Source organism: Mesoplodon densirostris, chromosome 5, assembly GCF_025265405.1.
Source record: "Mesoplodon densirostris isolate mMesDen1 chromosome 5, mMesDen1 primary haplotype, whole genome shotgun sequence".
Lineage (NCBI taxonomy): Eukaryota > Metazoa > Chordata > Mammalia > Artiodactyla > Ziphiidae > Mesoplodon > Mesoplodon densirostris.
The window spans coordinates 29,181,336-29,201,153 of NC_082665.1; the positions used below are offsets into that span (position 1 = coordinate 29,181,336).

Genomic DNA, 19,818 nt, shown 5'->3' on the forward strand with positions numbered 1-19,818 from the left:
GTTGTTGGGGGGGGGAGGGGTTGTTTCCCACACAGCAACAAGTAATTCTTCAACACCAGTAGTGTGTCTGAGAATTCAACTCAATTCTGACACTATCTACCTGGAGATAGCATCAGATCCCACAGATTAAGGATTCAGTTCTACAAGATCATCTCCCTCAACTTTACAGGCCAGTATAAGACCAGGTTATTACCTGTACTTCTGATTGACTGGCTATAAATCAGAGGTTCCCATGATCTCCTCAGGTTTGATTAATTTGCTAGAGCAGCTCATAGAACTCAGAGAACCATTTTACTTACTTACTGGTTTATTATAAAAGGATATAACTCAGGAAGAGCCAGATGGAAGAAGCATAGAGCAAGATATGGGGAAAGGGTGTGGAACTTCTGTGCCCTTTCTGGGCATGTTACTCTCCCTGAATCTACACATGTTCATCAACTAAGAATCTTCAAACCCCATCCTTTTGGGGTTTTATGGAGGCTTTATTACATAGGAGTGATTGATTAGCTCATTGGCCATTGGTTATTGCTTCAACCTCCAGTCCCTCTCCTCTCCTTGGATGTTGAAGGGTGGGACTGAAAATTCTAAACTTCTAATCACATGGCTGGCTCCACTGGAAACCCCCATTCTTAGGGGTACAAAAGTCACCTCATTAACATAAAAAAGACACCCTTACGACTTTCTTCACTCAGGAAATTCCAAGGGTTTTGAGTGCAACATGCCAGAAACAGGGATGAAGACCAAATATATATTTCTTATAGGCCACAATATCACAAGTCTTATGGTGGTTCTCTTGTGTATGATGAGTTTCTTTTCTCTTGCTGCTTTCAAAATTCTTTCTTACTTAGTCTTTGACTTTTGACAATTTGATTAAAAATATGTCTCTAGTTGGACTTCTTTGGATTCATTCTAGTAGGAATTTGTTAGTCTTCTTGAATCTGGATGTCCATTCCTTTCCCAGGTTTAGGATGTTTTCAGCCACTGTTTGTTAAAATAACTTTCTACCCCTTTCTCTTGCCTTCTCTTACTGAGATTCCCACAATGAATATACTGATCTACTTAACAGTATCCCATAAATCCCTTGGGTTTTCTTATTCTTTTTCATACTTCTTCTTCTTTCCCTTCTCCTCCTCCTCCTTCTTCTTCTTCTTCTTCATTGTTGTTTTTCCTTTGATTGCATAATTTTAAATGACCTATCTTCAAGTTCACTTACACTTTCTCTGATTGATAAAATCTGCTGTGGAACCCCTATAGTGACATTTTCAGTGCAGGTTTATATTCTTCAGCTCCAAAATTTGTTTGGTTCTTTTAAAATATTTTCTGTCTCTTTGTTGATATTCTCATGTTGTTCATGCATTGTTTTCTGGAGCTCATTAAACATCTTTATGACAGTTATTTTAAATTCATTTTCAGGTAAGTCATATACCTCTGTTTCTTTATGTTTGTTTTCTGTAGATTTCTTTTGTTCCTTTGATTGGGCCATGTTTCCTTCTTTCTGCATATAGTTTGTATTTTTTGTTGGGATTTTTAAAATTTTATTTAACTTCTTTAAATAAATTTATTTATTTAGCTAGTTAGTTAGTTTTGGCTGTGTTGGGTCTTTGTTGCTGCACATGGCCTTTCTCTAGTTGCGCTGAGCAGAGGCTACTCTTCATTGCAGTGCATAGGCTTCTCATTGTGGTGGCTTCTCTTGTTGCAAGCATGGGCTCTAAGCACGTGGGCTTCAGTAGTTGTGGTGTGTGGGCTTAGTTGATCCACGGCATTTGGGATCTTCCCAGACCAGGGATTGAACCCATGTTCCCTGCATTGTCAGGCGGGTTCTTAACCACTGTGCCACCAGGGAAGTCTGAAATTTTTGCACTTGAAAAAGCAGTCACCTCTCCCACTCTTTACAGACTGGCTTCATGGAGGCTAAGACCCTCGCCAATCAGCCAACTGGAGATCCCAAGGGTCTCTGAAACCTTTTTGCTGGGCAATATGACTTCTCTGGGCCTGTATGGACAATTTCTCAATTGTTGGTTTCTTTTTCAGGAGTCTGTAATACTTTGACTGTCTGTGGCTCTGCAAGTTCTCTAGTTTTACAGAAGCAAGCCACCCAGTCCTCCTTATTGTAGTTGCCTCAAGGCCTCTGGAGTATAGCAGCTCTCTTTCAGTGCTCTGAGTCAAACACCAGTCACTTGGGCAGCTCTCTGAAAGCCACAACCCTGAAAACACACTCCACCCTGCTCCCTCCCTCCTGAGGGAGAAACCTCAAGTTATTCACCTTCTCTTGATCATGCTGTGCTGTGCCAGCTGTGGCAAGCCGCCTGTCTCTTTCCTATGTTCTGAATGGTCCCCAGACATCCAAACTATGTTGGTTCCATCAGTGTTCCAAGTGAGGTGAGACAGAAACCAGTCTCTTGAGCAGTCCTCTAAAGAGTTGGAAAGCTGAACCCATGCTCCACTCTTCTCCCTCTCTCCTGAGGGAGAATTCTAAAGTTGTGCTGATTTTCCCAACTGCACTTAGCTGTGCTGGCTGCAACAATCTACCCAAAGGTTTCCTTTGCTTTCAGACATTTCTAGACATATAAAATATACTGGTTTTGTCAGTCCTCCACCTGAGGTGAGTCAGAAACCAGTTCCTCATGCAGCTCTCCAGAAAGCCAAAACATTGGAGGCATGTTCCATTCTTCACTTTCCCTCTGAGGGAGTAGTCATGGGATGGAGCATTCTATCTTGGCATTGAGCTGTGCTGGTTTGGGGGAGAGGCTGATGCAAGTAAAGTGAAATTATTCTTATTTATTTCAGTGTGGCTGTCCTCGGTTTTGTTCTCGCCTGCTGCACTGCAACTTTTTAACTGGATTCTGGAATTCTCATAAAAGTATCCTGATCGATACATCATTGGTAAATCAGTGTTTCTATGGGTAAACAAGGGATGGGTCATCTTGCTAATGTCACTCCTTTTACAAACTATTTTGAAATGTTTCAATATGTTAATAATTGACCTTATTCAGATTGCTTGTGTCATCAAGAAACTCTGCATTAACAAGACTCTCACTTGAAAACATGTGGGTAGCCACTGGCATCAAATAGTCAAGAATCTACTCCTTCTGGAAAAAAATACTTTATTATTGATTATTAGTGTGGGCAGTCTCTCACTTGTTACTGAAAAAGTCTTGTTGACATTGAACTACAGTTTATAAATAAGATATTAAGAGGCAAAAAGTGGGCTACACTATGGGTTCTTCACATGGAAGCTTTAATCTCAGAAATTTGGAGTGAGTACTCATTGTTCTGAAGCATACCTTCCCCAGTAGAAGATGGTTGGGATTGAAGAAAGGGGGAAGACATGTCCTGGAGAGGGGATTTTTTTACATAGGGATGGTGGAGATCAGATTTTAGCAACATATTTCTAACCTTTCTTTAATGTGCAACATGGGATTTTTGTCATCATTTTAATGTAAAAAATTCAATTTTATACCCAGAGAGACAGTATAGAAGGACATTTTTTTTCCATTTTTTTTATTAGTTTCTGCTTTATAACAAAGTGAATCAGTCATACATATACATCTGTTCCCACATCCCCTCCCTCATGCATCTCCCTCCCTCCCACCCTCCCCATCCCTCCCCTCCAGGCAGTCACAGACCACCGAGCTGATCTCCCTGTGCTCTGCAGCTGCTTCCCACTATCTATCTAGCCTACGTTTGGTAGTGTATATATGTCCATGCCTCTCTTTCGCTTTGTCACAGCTTACCCTTCCCCCTCCCCATATCCTCAAGTCCATTCTCAAGTAGGTCTGTGTCTTTATTCCCGTTTTACCCCTAGGTTCTTCATGACCTTTTTTTTTTTTTTTAAATTCCGTATATATGTGTTAGCATACGGTATTTGTCTTTCTCTTTCTGACTTACTTCACTCTGTATGACAGACTCTAGGTCTATCCACCTCATTACAAATAGCTCAGTTTTGTTTCTTTTTATGGCTGAGTAATATTCCATTGTATATATGTGCCACATCTTCTTTATCCATTCATCCGATGATGGACACTTAGGTTGTTTCCAGCTCCGGGCTATTGTGAATAGAGCTACAATAAACATTTTGGTACATGTCTCTTTTTGAATTATGGTTTTCTCAGGGTATATGCCTAGTAGTGGGATTGCTGGGTCGTATGGTAGTTCTATTTTTAGTTTTTTAAGGAACCTCCATACTGTTCTCCATAGTGGCTGTACCAATTCACATTCCCACCAGCAGTGCAAGAGTGTTCCCTTTTCTCCACACCCTCTCCAGCATTTATTGTTTCTAGATTTCTTGATGATGGCCATTCTGACTGGTGTGAGATGATATCTCATTGTAGTTTTGATTTGCATTTCTCTAATGATTAATGATGTTGAGCATTCTTTCATGTGTTTGTTGGCAGTCTGTATATCTTCTTTGGAGAAATGCCTATTTAAGTCTTCTGCCCATTTTTGGATTGGGTTGTTTGTTTTTTTGCTATTGAGCTGCATGAGCTGTTTATAAATTTTGGAGATTAATCCTTTGTCAGTTGCTTCATTTGCAAATATTTTCTCCCATTCTGAGGGTGGTCTTTTGGTCTTGTTTATGGTTTCCTTTGCTGTGCAAAAGCTTTGAAGTTTCATTAGGTCCCATGTGTTTATCTTTGTTTTTATTTCCATTTCTCTAGGAGGTGGGTCCAAAAGGATCTTGCTGTGATTTATGTCATAGAGTGTTCTACCTATGTTTTCCTCTAAGAGTTTGATAGTTTCTGGCCTTACATTTAAGGAATCCAAATCGGAAAAGAAGAAGTAAAGCTGTCATTGTTTGCAGATGACATGATACTATACATAGAGAATCCTAAAGATGCTACCGAAAAACTACTAGAGCTAATCAATGAATTTGGTAAAGTAGCAGGTTACAAAATTAATGTACAGAAATCTCTGGCATTCCTGTACACTAATGATGAAAAATCTGAAAATGAAATCAAGAAAACACTCCCATTTACCATTGCAACAAAAAGAATAAAATATCTAGGAATAAACCTACCTAAGGAGACAAAAGACCTGTATGCAGAAAATTATAAGACACTGATGAAAGAAATTAAAGATGATACAAACAGATGGAGAGATATACCATGCTCCTGGATTGGAAGAATCAATATTGTGAAAATGACTCTACTACCCAAAGCAATCTACAGATTCAATGCAATCCCTATCAAACTACCACTGGCATTTTTCACAGAACTAGAACAAAAAATTTCAAAATTTGTTTGGAAAAACAAAAGATCCCGAATAGCCAAAGCAATCTTGAGAACGAAAAAAGGAGCTGGAGGAATCAGGCTCCCTGACTTCAGACTATACTACAAAGCTACAGTAATTAAGACAGTCTGGTACTGGCATAAAAACAGAAAGATAGATCAGTGGATCAGGATAGAAAGCCCAGAGATAAACCCACGCACATATGGCCAACTTATCTTTGATAAAGGAGGCAGGAATGTACAGTGGAGAAAGGACAGCCTCTTCAATAAGTGGTGCTGGGAAAACTGGACAGGGACATGTAAAAGTATGAGATTAGATCATTCCCTAACACCATACACAAAAATAAGCTCAAAATGGATTAAAGACTTAAATGTAAGGCTAGAAGGACATTTTAAAATTTTGTTTATCTTCTTTCTCCTTTGCTCTCTGTCCCCTGATATTCTCTATATTTATTTTCCTTCATACTTATCAATCTATTTGTTGCCATTTTTTTCCTGTTGAATGTGTCATGCATTTTATATTGCCCCTTGTAGATTGGCATGCATGCACTACTCACTAATTCTAGTTTATCTTTCTTCTCCAATGACTAGTGTGTTTTCTTTTTCTCTTTTACCTGACCCTCCTTTTCTCCTCTTCGGAAAAACTGCTTACTGCTTACAAGGAGTGCCTTGACTGCTAAGTCTATAATTCAAGCACTGAGTTTTAGACAGAATCCAAGGGTTGTATTTGAGGTTGGCCTGACTGTGTTTCTGCCATATGCCACTGAAATAATCCATTGTTTATCACTATTTCATTGTGTTTTTATACAGTTTCATACTGCTTGGGTGTGATATGGCACTGTTAGCTTATCCACTTCAAAATTAACCAAGCCAGCTGGAGAAATGTAATTTAGAGGGGTAACACATGTGAATGCTGACATCTTGAAGGTGCTTTGGGGGGCATCTCCTATGTTTCTCTATACCCTATATTCACCCAAATAAAGCATGAAAATTAAAACATATATCCACACCCACTCCCTCACATATGCATAAAATATTTGCATTGTTTAGGTTTCACTGAAATATCAAGAAAATGAAAACAATAGTATATGGAGTTCTTTTAAATCATAGCAAGTGTGTGGTATTTAAATATATTCAAGCATGTTGTGATATCTAAATAATGTCTTGATGGTTATTTCCAATATTCCTTTGCATATTTTTGTCTCATTTTATTATCAAATATTGTATTTATTTAGTTCTCTCTTTCTGCCTCCCTCCTTTCCTTTTTACCTTCCTCTCCCTTTTTCCTTCCTTCTTTTCTTTCTTCTACAAATACTTACTGAGCATCAGTTATGACCCAGAGATTTCAGTGATGAATAAGATAGGCAAGGAGATGTTGTATAGGTGAGACACACCCCATATAAAACACTAAATAAGGAAAGCATGATTTTCAACAGTGGTAAGTTCTATAAAGTAAAGTCATTGTTATATGATAAGAGATAGATGGATGATGGTGGGGTAACTATTTTCCTGTAGAAAGTCAAGGAAGATATCTTTGAGGTGGTAGTATTTGAGTTGACATCTAAATGATGAAAACCAACCAACCAAAGGAGGACCTGGGGCTCAGTGTTCTAGATAGACAAATAGCACATATGAGCCTTGTATGGTGTAAGGAACATAAAGCAAGCCAGAAATGGTAAATGAGGGGAAAAGTGGAAAGACATTAGTTCAGAGAGGTAGGCGGGTCTCTGTTCATGTAGGGTGATGAAGGTCATGGGGAATGGGTTTGATTTTATTCTAATTGTAACAAGAAAATATTGGAGAGTTTTAAGCAGGGAAGTGATAAGGTTTGATTTATGTCTTGAAAAGATCATTATGGCTACTGCATAGCAAATGAGGAGGGCAAGGAATGGAAGCAAGAACTGGGAAACATAAACACAAATGCACTAAAATGTTTTGTCCTAGACTACAAAGTAAGTCATAGAACTAGAACATTTTCCTTCTGACTCAAAGTCCAGTTCTCCTTATCATTTTATTAAATTGAAAATATACCTTTTGATTTAATCATTTTGTATTTATTTTTCTATTGTTTTGCCCACCAGACAAGACCTTCTCAGATTATTCTAGCAGTTATTAAATTATCCCTTAATTTATTCTTCTTATAGATTGACTTTGCTAGGTTATAGAAGCATGTTATACTGTCTTTATTAAGGTATGTCCTTTAGTGAGGGTATGCTTTGTGCATGTGTTGTATCTTTAATTACATGTAAAAATATGATTCTAGGATAAAACTGAACAGATTAATACTTTTCCTACTGAGAGAGGATATTGAGAAATAGGGCAGTAGAGAAAAAACTAATTTTTAGTGCTTACAAGTGCTTTTTATCAATGGCTTCCTCTGATTCCATTTAATTTTCCAGGGTAAAAATGATTACTTTTATAAAATAACACATCTAGAGAAGTGTGGGATAATTCTTGCACAGTTTAAAAAGTGAAAATTTTAGATGAAAAATAGATATTATCTAACCATCCTAATTTAAAGCAGAACAGAATAAAACTGTTGCCAGTATCCACAGTAAAAAAAATCTTATTTTTTCCTCTTAATTTGCTTATTCATTCAGTTCTTCATTCAACAAATCTTTATGGAGTAATTTGTGCATGCCTGAGATGGATGCTCTCACAAATCTTTGACTTCTGAAGTGCTAATCTCTCTTGGTTTATCCATTTCTTATTTCTTTGGATAATTTACTTTCCTGACATGTATTCTGGCAATTTAGTTATGATGTTCTTGCATATTTCTGCCAGAATGAACACTTTCATCGTGTTTCTCTCCTGTCAATCCCTTTCTCTGCTTCCCTGGTTCCTTATCCCCACATTCTTCTCCCTTTGTTAGAGTCACTTGATCTTGCTTGCGTATTCTAGCCCCATACATTCTGTGTAACTTGATCTGCCTTTAATCTGGGTATACTAAGGGATCTTTTTTGAGTAACTTGCAGGAGACAACAATAAAAGTCAATCTTACTACTAGCTCTGCTTGTGGTTCCTTTGTTTTCAAATTCTAATGATAATGTTTTTTTTTTCAGTCACTAGTTCTCCACTTGAAATCCTTTTTTTCTCTCAGATAAGGACACATTGTGTTAGGCTAAGAATCCTAGCCTTGAACCATAATTCCACCTCTGGGTCAGACTTCTCTGCACGTTGCTTACTTTGGACACTTCTGTCTCTGTGTTTGCTTCATCCCATAATATATCACCCCAGGTGATGGGACATTACCTCCTGCCTGTGTAAGCCAAAAGAGATTCTAATGTCTTTCCAGACACCCATCTCCTACTCAAAGGAACTCACTACAATCTGCTTCTTTTCCCACTACCTCACAATACATACACTGACATCTCTAAGGTCACAAATAATGTTCTATTTGGCATATCCAATGGGCATGCATCAGAGGTAACAGTCTGTTTTGATGTTTTGCACACTTGTCTTCTCTAACCCAGTGTTTTGCTGGTTCTCCTCTCTTCCCTGCTTCTTCCATGGGCTTATTGCACATGACTTATCCTTTAAAGTCAGTGTTTCTTGGGATTCTATCCCTGACTCATTTGTCATTTTAAATGCTCAGGGGGTGATCTTATCCATTCTCTTATTTCAACCCATATACCCCAGCCTTAATCCTCATGCTCTAGATTCATATATCTGACTTTCTGTCAACCACTCATCATCACCTTGATCCTAATATTTCAGAAACAGAACGCATCAGCTCTCTCAAAATGCCTCCTCTTTCTAAACTTCCTGTTTAATCATCTTCCACTCCCACAGTTCCATATCTACACAGTCATAAGTTGATAATTTTAATGCTTAAGTACTTCTTAACATTTTCAGCTTCTTTCCCTTTTATCTATGCTACCTCAATTCTGGCTGGACCATCAAAACAGTCTTCTTATTGGTCTTCCTGCTTCTATTTTTGTCACCTTCAAGCCCATCTTCTAAAGAACTGACAGAAAACTGCTATTTAAGATATCAATAACACTACATCAGGCTGTTCCTCATTATCTACAGACTAAATTTCAAACTGCTTTGACAACACGTACAAGTCATCCATGATCCAGTTTCATCCCCCTGGAACTCTGGTTCAGCAACACTGAATTACTTGCAGTTTTCTACAACTTTTTCCTCATGTTTGTGTCTTTGGTCCTGTGGTCTATTTACCTGGAGATTTCCCTTCGCCTACCTTGCTGATCTCCCCCTTTTACCTGCCTCCATGGCCAGCCATCTACTATTCAACTTTAGTTTAATGTCATTTTCTCCATTTCTCTTAGCATAACCACTATAACAGTGGCATTCCTGTTCAACTTCCCTCTGCCGTGCTGAGTTAGATGTCCTTCAGCTATACTGCAAGGTACTGTGTGCATATCTGTATTGTCTTTTTTTTTTTTTTTTTTTTTTTGCTGTACGCGGGCCTCTCACTGTTGTGGCCTCTCCCATTGCGGAGCACAGGCTCTGGACGTGCAGGCTCAGCGGCCATGGCTCACGGGCCCAGCCGCTCCGTGGCATGTGGGATCTTCCCGGACTGGGGCATGAACCCGTGTCCCCTGCATCGGCAGGCGGACTCTCAACCACTGTGCCACCAGGGAAGCCCTGTATTGTCTTAATTTTCTGTTTATGTGTCATAACTTATTTTGCATCCCAATTGTACTTGGCTTACCACTAATCACAAAACACAGCTCAGTAAATGTTTTATGTGTTGCTCGATTTTCAAGTAAGCTTATTAGAATAAAGAGGCAAGATGAATGCTGTTAGTCTCTTGTCACTAGTCTTTCTCATTCTTAAGCATTTTACTAAATATTTTGGGAATGGTTGTATTGGGAGATTTATTTTCTATATGGAAGAGAGACAGTTTAAAAAATCTTAAATAAATAAAACTGAAATCTTCCAAATGATATAAATCTTATTTCTTTTCTAACTTCATGTTTCCACCAACTGAAATTAATATTCATCAAAACTATGAGTAGTCTTTTTTTTTACAATTATCTTAATTTCAAAGGAATCAAAAGGATACATCTTTTCTTGAAACATTTGTTTTTATTCTTAATCATGTTGCCAATTCCCTGTATGATGTTGATCTTGGATAACTTGCTTGATGTTTCTATTTCTTTTCTATTAACTACCAATTTCTCCTAATAATTACTAAGGCTAACAGGATGTCCAATATATAAATTTTGTAATAGAAGCTATTCTTTAATAATGACTCTTAAATTAAGTAAAAATAAATAAATAAATAAAATCAAGGTATGAAAGAGGAATCAGAGATCATTCAACCATCTCATAGTTCAGGTATATAAATGGGTTTTCTCCTTAAATTAATTGAATAGGGAGAACACAAGAAAAGCATAATGCGTCAAATCTACTCATGACAAACTAAGTTAACTGCATGGTTTTGAGCTTTTGGAAAGTCAAAATAACTATATTGTTGTGTATCACATTATCAGTTGAAAAAATCTAGCATTAAGGAGTAGCCTCTTGGAAGTGAATTTTCAAATAAAAACTAGTATTTTAATACAAAAGGATATGAGAGGGGTATTAGGAGATGGATATGGTCAACCTATTTGGAGTCTGTTTCTTCAATTTTTTTTCATTTAGTCATTCAGTGTATTTATTTGAGTGTCTCTTAGTTATTAATGACCTTTTCTCTATATTTTGTTTAGCTATGTTAAGTTTTTTAAATGGTTTTACTTCATGACTTTAAATATTTGAAGTAGGATGTACTAATTGGAAAGGGGATTTAAGTATGTTAACTGGATAAAGCACTTGTTAACTTAACAAATGTAGCCCACTTGGTATACAATGAAAACAGTAAACAATAAAATACTTCAACCAATGAAAGTGACTTAGATCAGCGGAAGTTGGAGAAAATGCACACATGGAATTATTGTTTATAAAAAAATTCTATAATTAGATGAAATAAGCATTTTTCCCCTGTGGAATATCTCTTAAGACATGGGTATAGTTTTATCATGTAGATTTATTCTTTTCAATGGGAATTTTGAGGAAATTTTAGCTAGAGTACAAGCAGGAAGGTAGCAGAAGCTTCTAGGAACTTGAGCTAACAAGAGTACCTTTTGTTTATAAAATGTGTACTCTACAAAATGAGTTCACACTCATGGTCTCAACAACACTCTGAGGTAGGCAGTAAGAAAGCTAAGCCAGTGATTTTAATTAGGGGGAGCAGCATGGGGTAATTCAGTGGTTTTAAAATTGTATTCTAGATCAGTGCTTCTCACTTTTACTATGCACACATACCACCTGGGGAACGTGTCACGTGTTAGATTCTATTTAGTGAGCTTAGGGTGGGGCCTGAGATTCTACACTTCTACTCTGCTCCCAGGTAATGCTGATGGTCACTTTGAGAAGGGGCTTTGGAAGTTCTAGGACTGAGTTTGTACTGTCTCAGGGCTAAGATGGAAGGTGAGGAGAGGTCCAGTAGAATCCTTGAGACTCTGGCATCACTGTGAGCTGATCATATGTTGAACTTGAATATTGGATTTTATTTGAAGAACATCTTTTGGTGTTAATTTTGTTTTCTTAACCATTCGTTTCAAAGTATTGGAAAAAAAACCCCACTAGGCTTCCATTATATCTCTAGAAGTGTGTATCATTAATCTCTCAGGATGTGTTGCTCTTCTCTAAAGTAAGTGAAATCAAACACAAAAATCTCCAATGTAACTGCAATTCTTTAACTGATATTATTTTTATAGTAAAACTGCTAGTAAGTGGTAAAATCAGAGGTTGGATCCAGATCTTCTGGGTCCAGGGATCTTGTTGCTATACCATATGTTTATTTAAGTATTTCTGGAGATTGGGAAACAAATATGGCCCTTTTGTTCATGGTGAGTAATGGAGGAATCATTGGCTTTGTTAGAGGATTTCATTTAAAAATTAGAAAGCAATAGTGCATGTTGGAAATGACAATGTGATGAGGTGGGAGAAAGACCTGCCCCTTCTTATTTATAGGTTATTCTTGAGTATCTTGGGAAATAGTGGATTAATCGGTCAGAGAATTTAGAACTGGAAGGGATATGGAAGATTTTCTAATTTGAACATGTTATTGCAGTCACAGAAGTTAAGTAACTAGTCCCAACGTCACTCAGTGGCAAAATTTGAACTATGGCTTGGATCTCCTGATTCTTATATGAATATTTCTTCACTTTTTTTTTTAATCCTATAACAAGCCTCCTACCAGTACTGATAAAGTGAAGCCATTTTGGTGGGTTGAAGATTTCATACATTTGGTTTCTACCTTCATGCCCTGCCTCCAACTCCCCTGCTAGACATATTATTTGATGAAGATGATATAAATAGAAGCAAAGCAGTAGATAGTGGGATGAACAGAGACCAAAGAATATACCCTGGGGAGCTGAGCACCAACCAAATTTCATAAATACTCTTTATTATTCACTGTAGAAATGGCCTTTATCATGCATGCTTCAGATTCTTTGGTGTTAGTGCATTCTGGTGCAAGAACCCCTTGCTGGGATACTGGGTGAAAGGTAGAATTTCATGACAGGGTAATATGAAGACATGGTTAAAATAAGTGATGACACTGAAGGAGCTTTCATGAGTACAACAAAATATTTTGGATATCCAAAACCAAAAATATTTATTAATATACTTATTATTTTAGCAGAGTCATATTTATTGAGAACTTATATGGTAGACTGTTCTAAGTGCTTTATACATCGTATACATTTAATTCTCAAGTGCATGCAGTTTCAAGTTTGTGTGTTTCCAGAGTGATAAATAAATGAGATGGAAAAGATAGCCCGCAAATAAGCTTCTGCCACTACGAGATTGAATTTTCAATGAATTTGTAGTGGTTTGACTTAATGCACCAAATCTTCTGATTTCTTGGGCATCCTGTGGACACAAATCTTGGCCAGGTCATTTTAGAGCTCTCACCTTTTGTTTCATCTTGTGAAGTAGAGCCTTCAAATGACTCTGAGGCCTGCTCTTTTCTCTTTAAGTTACCTAGAACTATTTAAAACATATCAATATTTTCTGTTTCTGTTCTCTCCATTCCACCTTGGGAACAACAATTATAAACAGTACACCTGAAACTAGTATAATATTTAAAATCAACTGTACTTCAATAAAATTTTTTTAAAAAATTAAAAAATAAGTGTAAACTATAAAGAAACTCTTATTTTAGGTTCTCAATTCAGTACTTTTGACACTAATGGTTTAAGTGGTCTAGATTTTGCTGTGTCTTTTTTTGTCATTCCAGATGTTTAATTTTTTGTTTCTTATAGGAACATCAGGTTCATTTTAAGGGATCAAAATACTTGCTTTCTTAGATATACCCTTAAGTTTCCCTTCTAATCCATTGTTGATATATCAGCTATAAATATTAAACCTTAAATATCTACTGTATGTTTCCTCTGGAGGAAAGAGTTCTATGAGGTTGATAACCACTGTATAAAGTCCATGACTAACTGGTCAATATGTGTGTGTGCGTGTGTGTGTGTGTGTGTGTGTGCATGTGTATGTGTTCTCTATGTCTAGTGTCCTGGATGTTAGGGAATGCCAGTCTTCCTTCCATCAAAGCCATTCTACATGGAGATGATATAGGATATGCCTGGGACTGGGGATTCAGCACTGAATACAGCAGATGATCCTATGCTCATGGGGATGGCATTCTAGTGGGAAGATATATCAATACATTATGGTTGTATGGATATGGATCTCCTTCTTATTAGTCCTCTCGCTGCTTCAGTCTTCCTATTTGATAATAAGACCTTCTATCTTCTTTTTGAAAATTTTCCTGAACACTCTAGAAATAATATTGGTAAGACTCATTCAAGTATATACATTTGTAATTTTGGATTGTCATCTGCTTTTTTATGTGCAAATGTAAAATACATCCATAGCTAGACGTGATAACATTTTTACTCACAAAATTTCTGACACGAAAAGTGTGGTTTTTTTCTTTCATCCAGCAACGAATTCTCTGATTCTCTGGACACAACCGAGTGTCCTACAATTCAAATTTCTGATACTAATTACAAAGAGTTAGCACAGGTCCCATAGCTTAAGGGCTCAGTCCCATAGGACTGTCACAGTAAGTCTCAGGTTTCCATCTATACTTCTGACCCACTAGCTATAAGTTCAGGGAGTTCTCACAACCCCCTCTTCAGGTTCAATAATTTGCTAGACAAGCTCACAGAAGTCAGGAAAATAGTTACTTATTATTAACAGTTTATTATAAAAGATACAACTCAGGAACAACCAAATGGGAGAAATGTATAGGACAAGATATAAGGGAAGAGGCATAGAACTTCCATGCCTCCTCTGGGTGTGTCCCTCTCCTAGCACCTCAGTGTGTTCACCAACCTGGAGGATCTTCAAACCCCATCGTTTAAGGGTTTTATGGAGGTTCCATTATGTAGGCATGATTGACTAAATCGCTGGCCATAGGTGATCGAACCCAATCTTTTTCCTTCCCGGGTGACCTGGGGTAGGACTGAAAGTTCCAATCCTCTAACCACATGGTTGGTCTGTTTGGCAACCAGCCCCCATCTGAAGCTACTCAGGGACCCACCAAGAGTCACCTTATTAGTATAAACTCACGTATGCTTGGAAGAAGCTTTGTGAATAACAAAATATGCTCTTATCATCTTTATCACTCAGGAAATTCCAAGGGTTTTAGAAAATCTGTGTCAAGAACTGGGGACAAAGATCAAATATATATTTCTCATTATCACACTAGATTTTTAAGGGCAAGGATTACTACACACATATTACTGCACACATATTCAGTTGCAATATATCTTTCATAGTGACATGTTAAAATGCCAAACCTAGCAACTTTCCTCTACAGTTTAGAGCAGTCAAATTCCAAGCTGAGCTCACAAACAGGAAGGGTGAGAGGTGGAGTAGAGGTGAAGTTTTCAGAGTCACCGTAGTAAATTAAAGGTTCAAATAGAATCTGATAGGAACTTAATGATAGTGCTTAATTTAGAGTGAAACGTGGCTGCTGAATGCCCTTTCTGAGCCCACAAACACTGTTAATGTGCCGTTTCTCTGCATTAGTTTTTGGACAGGACTTAACTCATACATTATTGTGTAAATGAATCACAACTTTTATGGCTTGTTGTCTGTAAGGTAAACTTCCAGAATTTCTTTAAGTGTAGTCATCAGCTTACGGCTGTTATTGCTCAGCGCTCCAGAAGACAGAATTCCTATGGTTGCAGATTGGCAAGTTACCACCAGTCCACTGTACTGTAGATGGGTGGACGTTTAGCTTTCCTGGCATGGCTTGATTTAAACTACTGGCCAATCCACACAATTAGTTTAGGTCTCTTAGAGTCTCTCAACACTGAGAGAAATATAAAAGTCCCAAGAAAAAAATGCTTTATCAATGACTAGTTTCCCCCTCCCCCTATATTTCCACATTGTGCTGCAAATCAAGTAGACAAATGTAGAAATTCAAAGGCCCTTGTGATTTTTTGCTTTTTTTGGAATTTATCTCAGCAAATGAGGAGATGATGTCATATCACAGGGGAAGTGTGATGATAAGTGAGAGGACAAGTCATCCCTTAACAAGGGAAAATTAATGTGCTGTTCTAAAACGGAACTATTACATGTGCTGTTTACCCAAAAGAAGTATGAAAGTGAACAAATGGAGCTGTCAGACAAAGTGCTGATGACATACAAAATATTGAAGTAAATAGCTGATGATGCACAAAACATCGAAAGACAAGTTGATACCCATGTAGGGTCCATTGCTCATTTATTTCCACATGGTTGTCCCCTTCTGAATGTGATAGAGCTTTTGCTCTGTTAATAGTCTTCCAGATGGGGTCTTCAGAGTGACAAGGGATCAGGGAGTTGGGCAATTTTCCATTGACTATAAAATAATAGAGATAAAAAATTAAAAGAATTCAGAAAAGATAAATCAATTACCATAGTTCGTAAAGAATTGTTTTTAGCTGAAAATTAATTAAGTTAGTCATAATGATTGTGGAAGAGACTGGTGCTACTCAGAAGCCTGTTCCTTTTTCTATGCACAAAATATGAACACATTTCTCTGCATTCTTTGCCATTGAGTTAGGGCCGCATACTTAGTTCAGACAAAGACAATGAGAATGAAAGTGTTGAAAGTCAACTCCAGGTTTAGAGCCTAAAATCTCCCATGAGATTCTTCATTTGCTTACCCTGTATGTCTGGAAATGAAAGACTCCAAATGGCAGAACCACACAATGGAAGGAACTCAGATGCCTGGGTCTCACTTGAAGGAGACAGGAAAGTTGCCCAATGCACAAGAATTTTCTTTGAGCAAGAAACAAAACTTTATTAACACTGAGATATAAGTGTTTGTTAGAGCAGCTAGCATTTATATCATAATATAGTAATCAACTAAGTTTCATTCAAACTCACATTTTTATCTTAGATTATTTGTATGATCTACCATTTTAGATTCCTTCAGTTAATATAACTTTAATTATTCTTCTTACAGCTAAATTGAAACAAATCATGAGTATAATGCATTTTAAGAGGACTAGACAATGAATTTCATTTACAGAAATGGGACCTTAACACTCACTTGAGAGTTTTGATTTCTGTTTCACAGAAATATCATACTTTCTTATCATTCAGATTACTCCTATGTAAATACTTCTTTTGGGGTTTCTAGATCGTTTTGGCCTTTAAAATACAACAAAGTTAGAAATGATCATTTTAAAACTACCTTTTATGGATATAGAAGGAAGTCATGAAAGACTTTACAATGGGTTAAGAAGATTGTGTATAAGCATATCCTCTGGGTTATCTTATTCTAAGATTCCACAGATTCTCTGTCCTTTCACTGTCTTTGAGCTATTTACAGTTCTTTTCATTGTAGATAACTAATAGCAATGTAAATGATTCTTGTCCACAGACATACAAATGAATTTTGCCCAGTGGAAATACAATTGCTCTCCTTCTACTAAGCAATCCAGATGATAGCAGAGATTCTGTATTTTATCAGAATAATTTTCTGTGCTTTTTGTTGACTTGATTTCCTTATTATGCAAAACAAAAAAAGTGAAAGAACAAAGGTTCCTCACTTATGAAAGAGCTAAGGTTTCTACAGTCATGTTTTTTTTTTTTTTTTTTTTTTTTTTTTTTTTGCGGTACGCGGGCCTCTCACTGTTGTTGTGGCCTCTCCCATTGCAGAGCACAGGCTCCAGATGCGCAGGCTCAGCGGCCATGGTTCATGGGCCCAGCCACTCCGCGGCATGTGGGATCTTCCCGGACCAGGGCACGAACCCGTGTCCCCTGCATCGGCAGGCATACTCTCAACCACTGCACCACCAGGGAAGCCCCATGGTTATTTTTAAATATTTTATTGTCACTTTACTTAAATAGGTAACGAAGTATTTTTTCCCAGGCACTCATGATCTTATTTTAATCATGCTCCAGATCTCCTCTTAAAATGTTTTGATTTTAACCTTCCCAAATTCAGGTCTTAAGTACAGAAAAAATAAAATAAAATTTTCAGCATTTCTTTTACTCTTAAGCTATATTTGGAATTTCCCAGAAGTCCCCTGAAAAATCACACAGATTTGTTCTTTGGCTTATAAAAAGAGATGCTAGAACTAATTAGTTTTGCTTGATATTCTACTTTATAAGAGTTGCATGGGAAAAGTTTTCAGGTTAGAAGAGACACTAAGTTAAGTTTGTAAAGGTAAATGTTATTAATATAAATATTTCCAAAATTGTATGCTTTGTATCAAGTCCCTGAAGATTTGTCAATGCCTTACTTTATATAATACATTTTTACCACTGGTGAAACACTGATCAAAATCCTTATGCAATAATCTGTCTTATGTATTTATCAGAGTTCTAGAGTACTTTATGTGATGATGTTAAGCCACCACAATATAGCATCATCTGTCACAAGTTTAGTTATTGCCACAGCCTTACTTTTTTCATTTGAATCTGTTGAAAGAGACATGGGTTGCTTGTGCTCTTGGGTGTCTTGCTGGGAATGCAAAGATTTCAAGGCCCTGACTGTTCTTTCACCTGTGCCAGTTCTTGGGGCTGTGCTCTCATGAGTAATGTGGAGGAACAAGGTTCTGTTTCCCTCTGAGACAAAGATTAGCCTTGCTTACTGCTTGCGATGGAAGCAATGGATTTGCCCAAACTCAGTGTTCCTCAGGCTGTGACATAAACCCTCTGCATGTACAGCATCCATCTGGGCTCTTTCTGTCACCCTTGTGGGACTTGGGGACAAGGGAAACTAATGCAACTTTTTACGTTCATGCTGTTTTCTGTGATGTGATCAATAAAGTCTTTTATCACTGACCAAGGAGTCTCATGTCTTCTGCCAGCATCCACAAAACCATAACAGGATATCTCAGGAGCTTGTAAGTAGAGTAAAATCAAATCCCATACCTCCCAAAAGTTAGCGTCTTCTGGTCAGTGGGTTTTTTTTTTTTTTTTTTTAATTTTAGGCTGTGTTGGGTCTTCATTGCTGCACGTGGGCTTTCTCTGGTTGTGGTGAGTGGGGGCTTCTCATTGAGGTGGCTTTTCTCATTGCAGAGCACGGGTTCTAGGCAAGTGGGCTTTAGTAGTTGCAGCACGTGGGTCTCAGTAGTTGTGGCTCGTGGGCTCTACAGCACAGGCTCAGTAGTCGTTGCACACGGGCTTTGTTGCTCCACAGCATGTGGGATCCTCCCTGGCCAGGAATTGAACCTGTGTCCCCTGCATTGGGAGGCAGATTCTTAACCACTGTGCCACCAGGGAAGTCCCAGGCCAGTGGTTCTTAATTGGAGATGAACATAAAACTTAGCCAAGGAGTTTTACACATGTTGAGGCCCTATTCCAGACTTGCTGAAACTCCTTACTTGATATCCTTGCTATAATCCTTGTATGTCATGTATATTACCTCTCAGAATTATTTTATGCTATATCTTAAGATTTCTTCTCTTAAAAGTGCTCTTCCATTTAATAAATTAGATATAACATTCAAAGACATCTTTGAAAATAGACTTAATCATTACTCAGGAACTATTTTTTGGAATGGCTTTATTGTCTTTATTTTTCATGTCACAGAAACAATCATCTGCTGTTTTTCAATTGTATTATTCATATCAGAAACCTCATCAAATTTTCACATTTGAAAATTATCAGTAATAAATTAACCACAGCCATTAATTCTCTATCATTTTCAGATTGTGTTTTTTTTTATTCTGATGCTTTCATGGGGGCTCCACTATAAGCTACAGGGAAGAGGTTGAGTCTTCAACAAAGAAGGAGAGTTTCAGAGCCTCAAGGAAAAAGCCTGTACTTCAAAGTGTTCACATATCAGGGCTGATCTTACATTTTTTATAGCAAGAGTCAGTGATCTATGTCCTGCTGGCCAAAAATATCCACTGCATGTTTTTGTAAATAAAATTTTATTGAACCATACTCATGCCCAGTTATTTATGTATTGTCTCTGGCTGATTTTTTGCTACAATTGTGGAGTTGAACAGTTGTAAGAGAGAACATCTGGCTTGCAAATCTTAAAATATTTACCACCTGAGTTCTTACAGAAAAAGTTTGCTCTCAGAATCTAACAGTGGATGGCTCTGGATTT

General features: G+C 37.4%; 1 protein-coding gene across 2 annotated transcripts in view; it reads left to right on the forward strand.

The window, feature by feature from the left end:
* The window catches only part of NRIP1 (nuclear receptor interacting protein 1), a 300,299-nt gene extending 280,849 nt beyond the window's left edge, over positions 1-19,450 (forward strand). Inside the window, exon 6 of one of the 2 annotated variants that reach the window (XR_009532560.1) lies at positions 19,412-19,450. The gene's annotated coding sequence lies outside the window, so the exon portion shown is untranslated. Of the gene's footprint in view, positions 1-17,411; positions 17,453-19,411 lie in introns of those variants that run through there. The other variant, XR_009532559.1, reaches the window with a different exon arrangement.
* Positions 19,451-19,818: the final 368 nt, after the last annotated feature.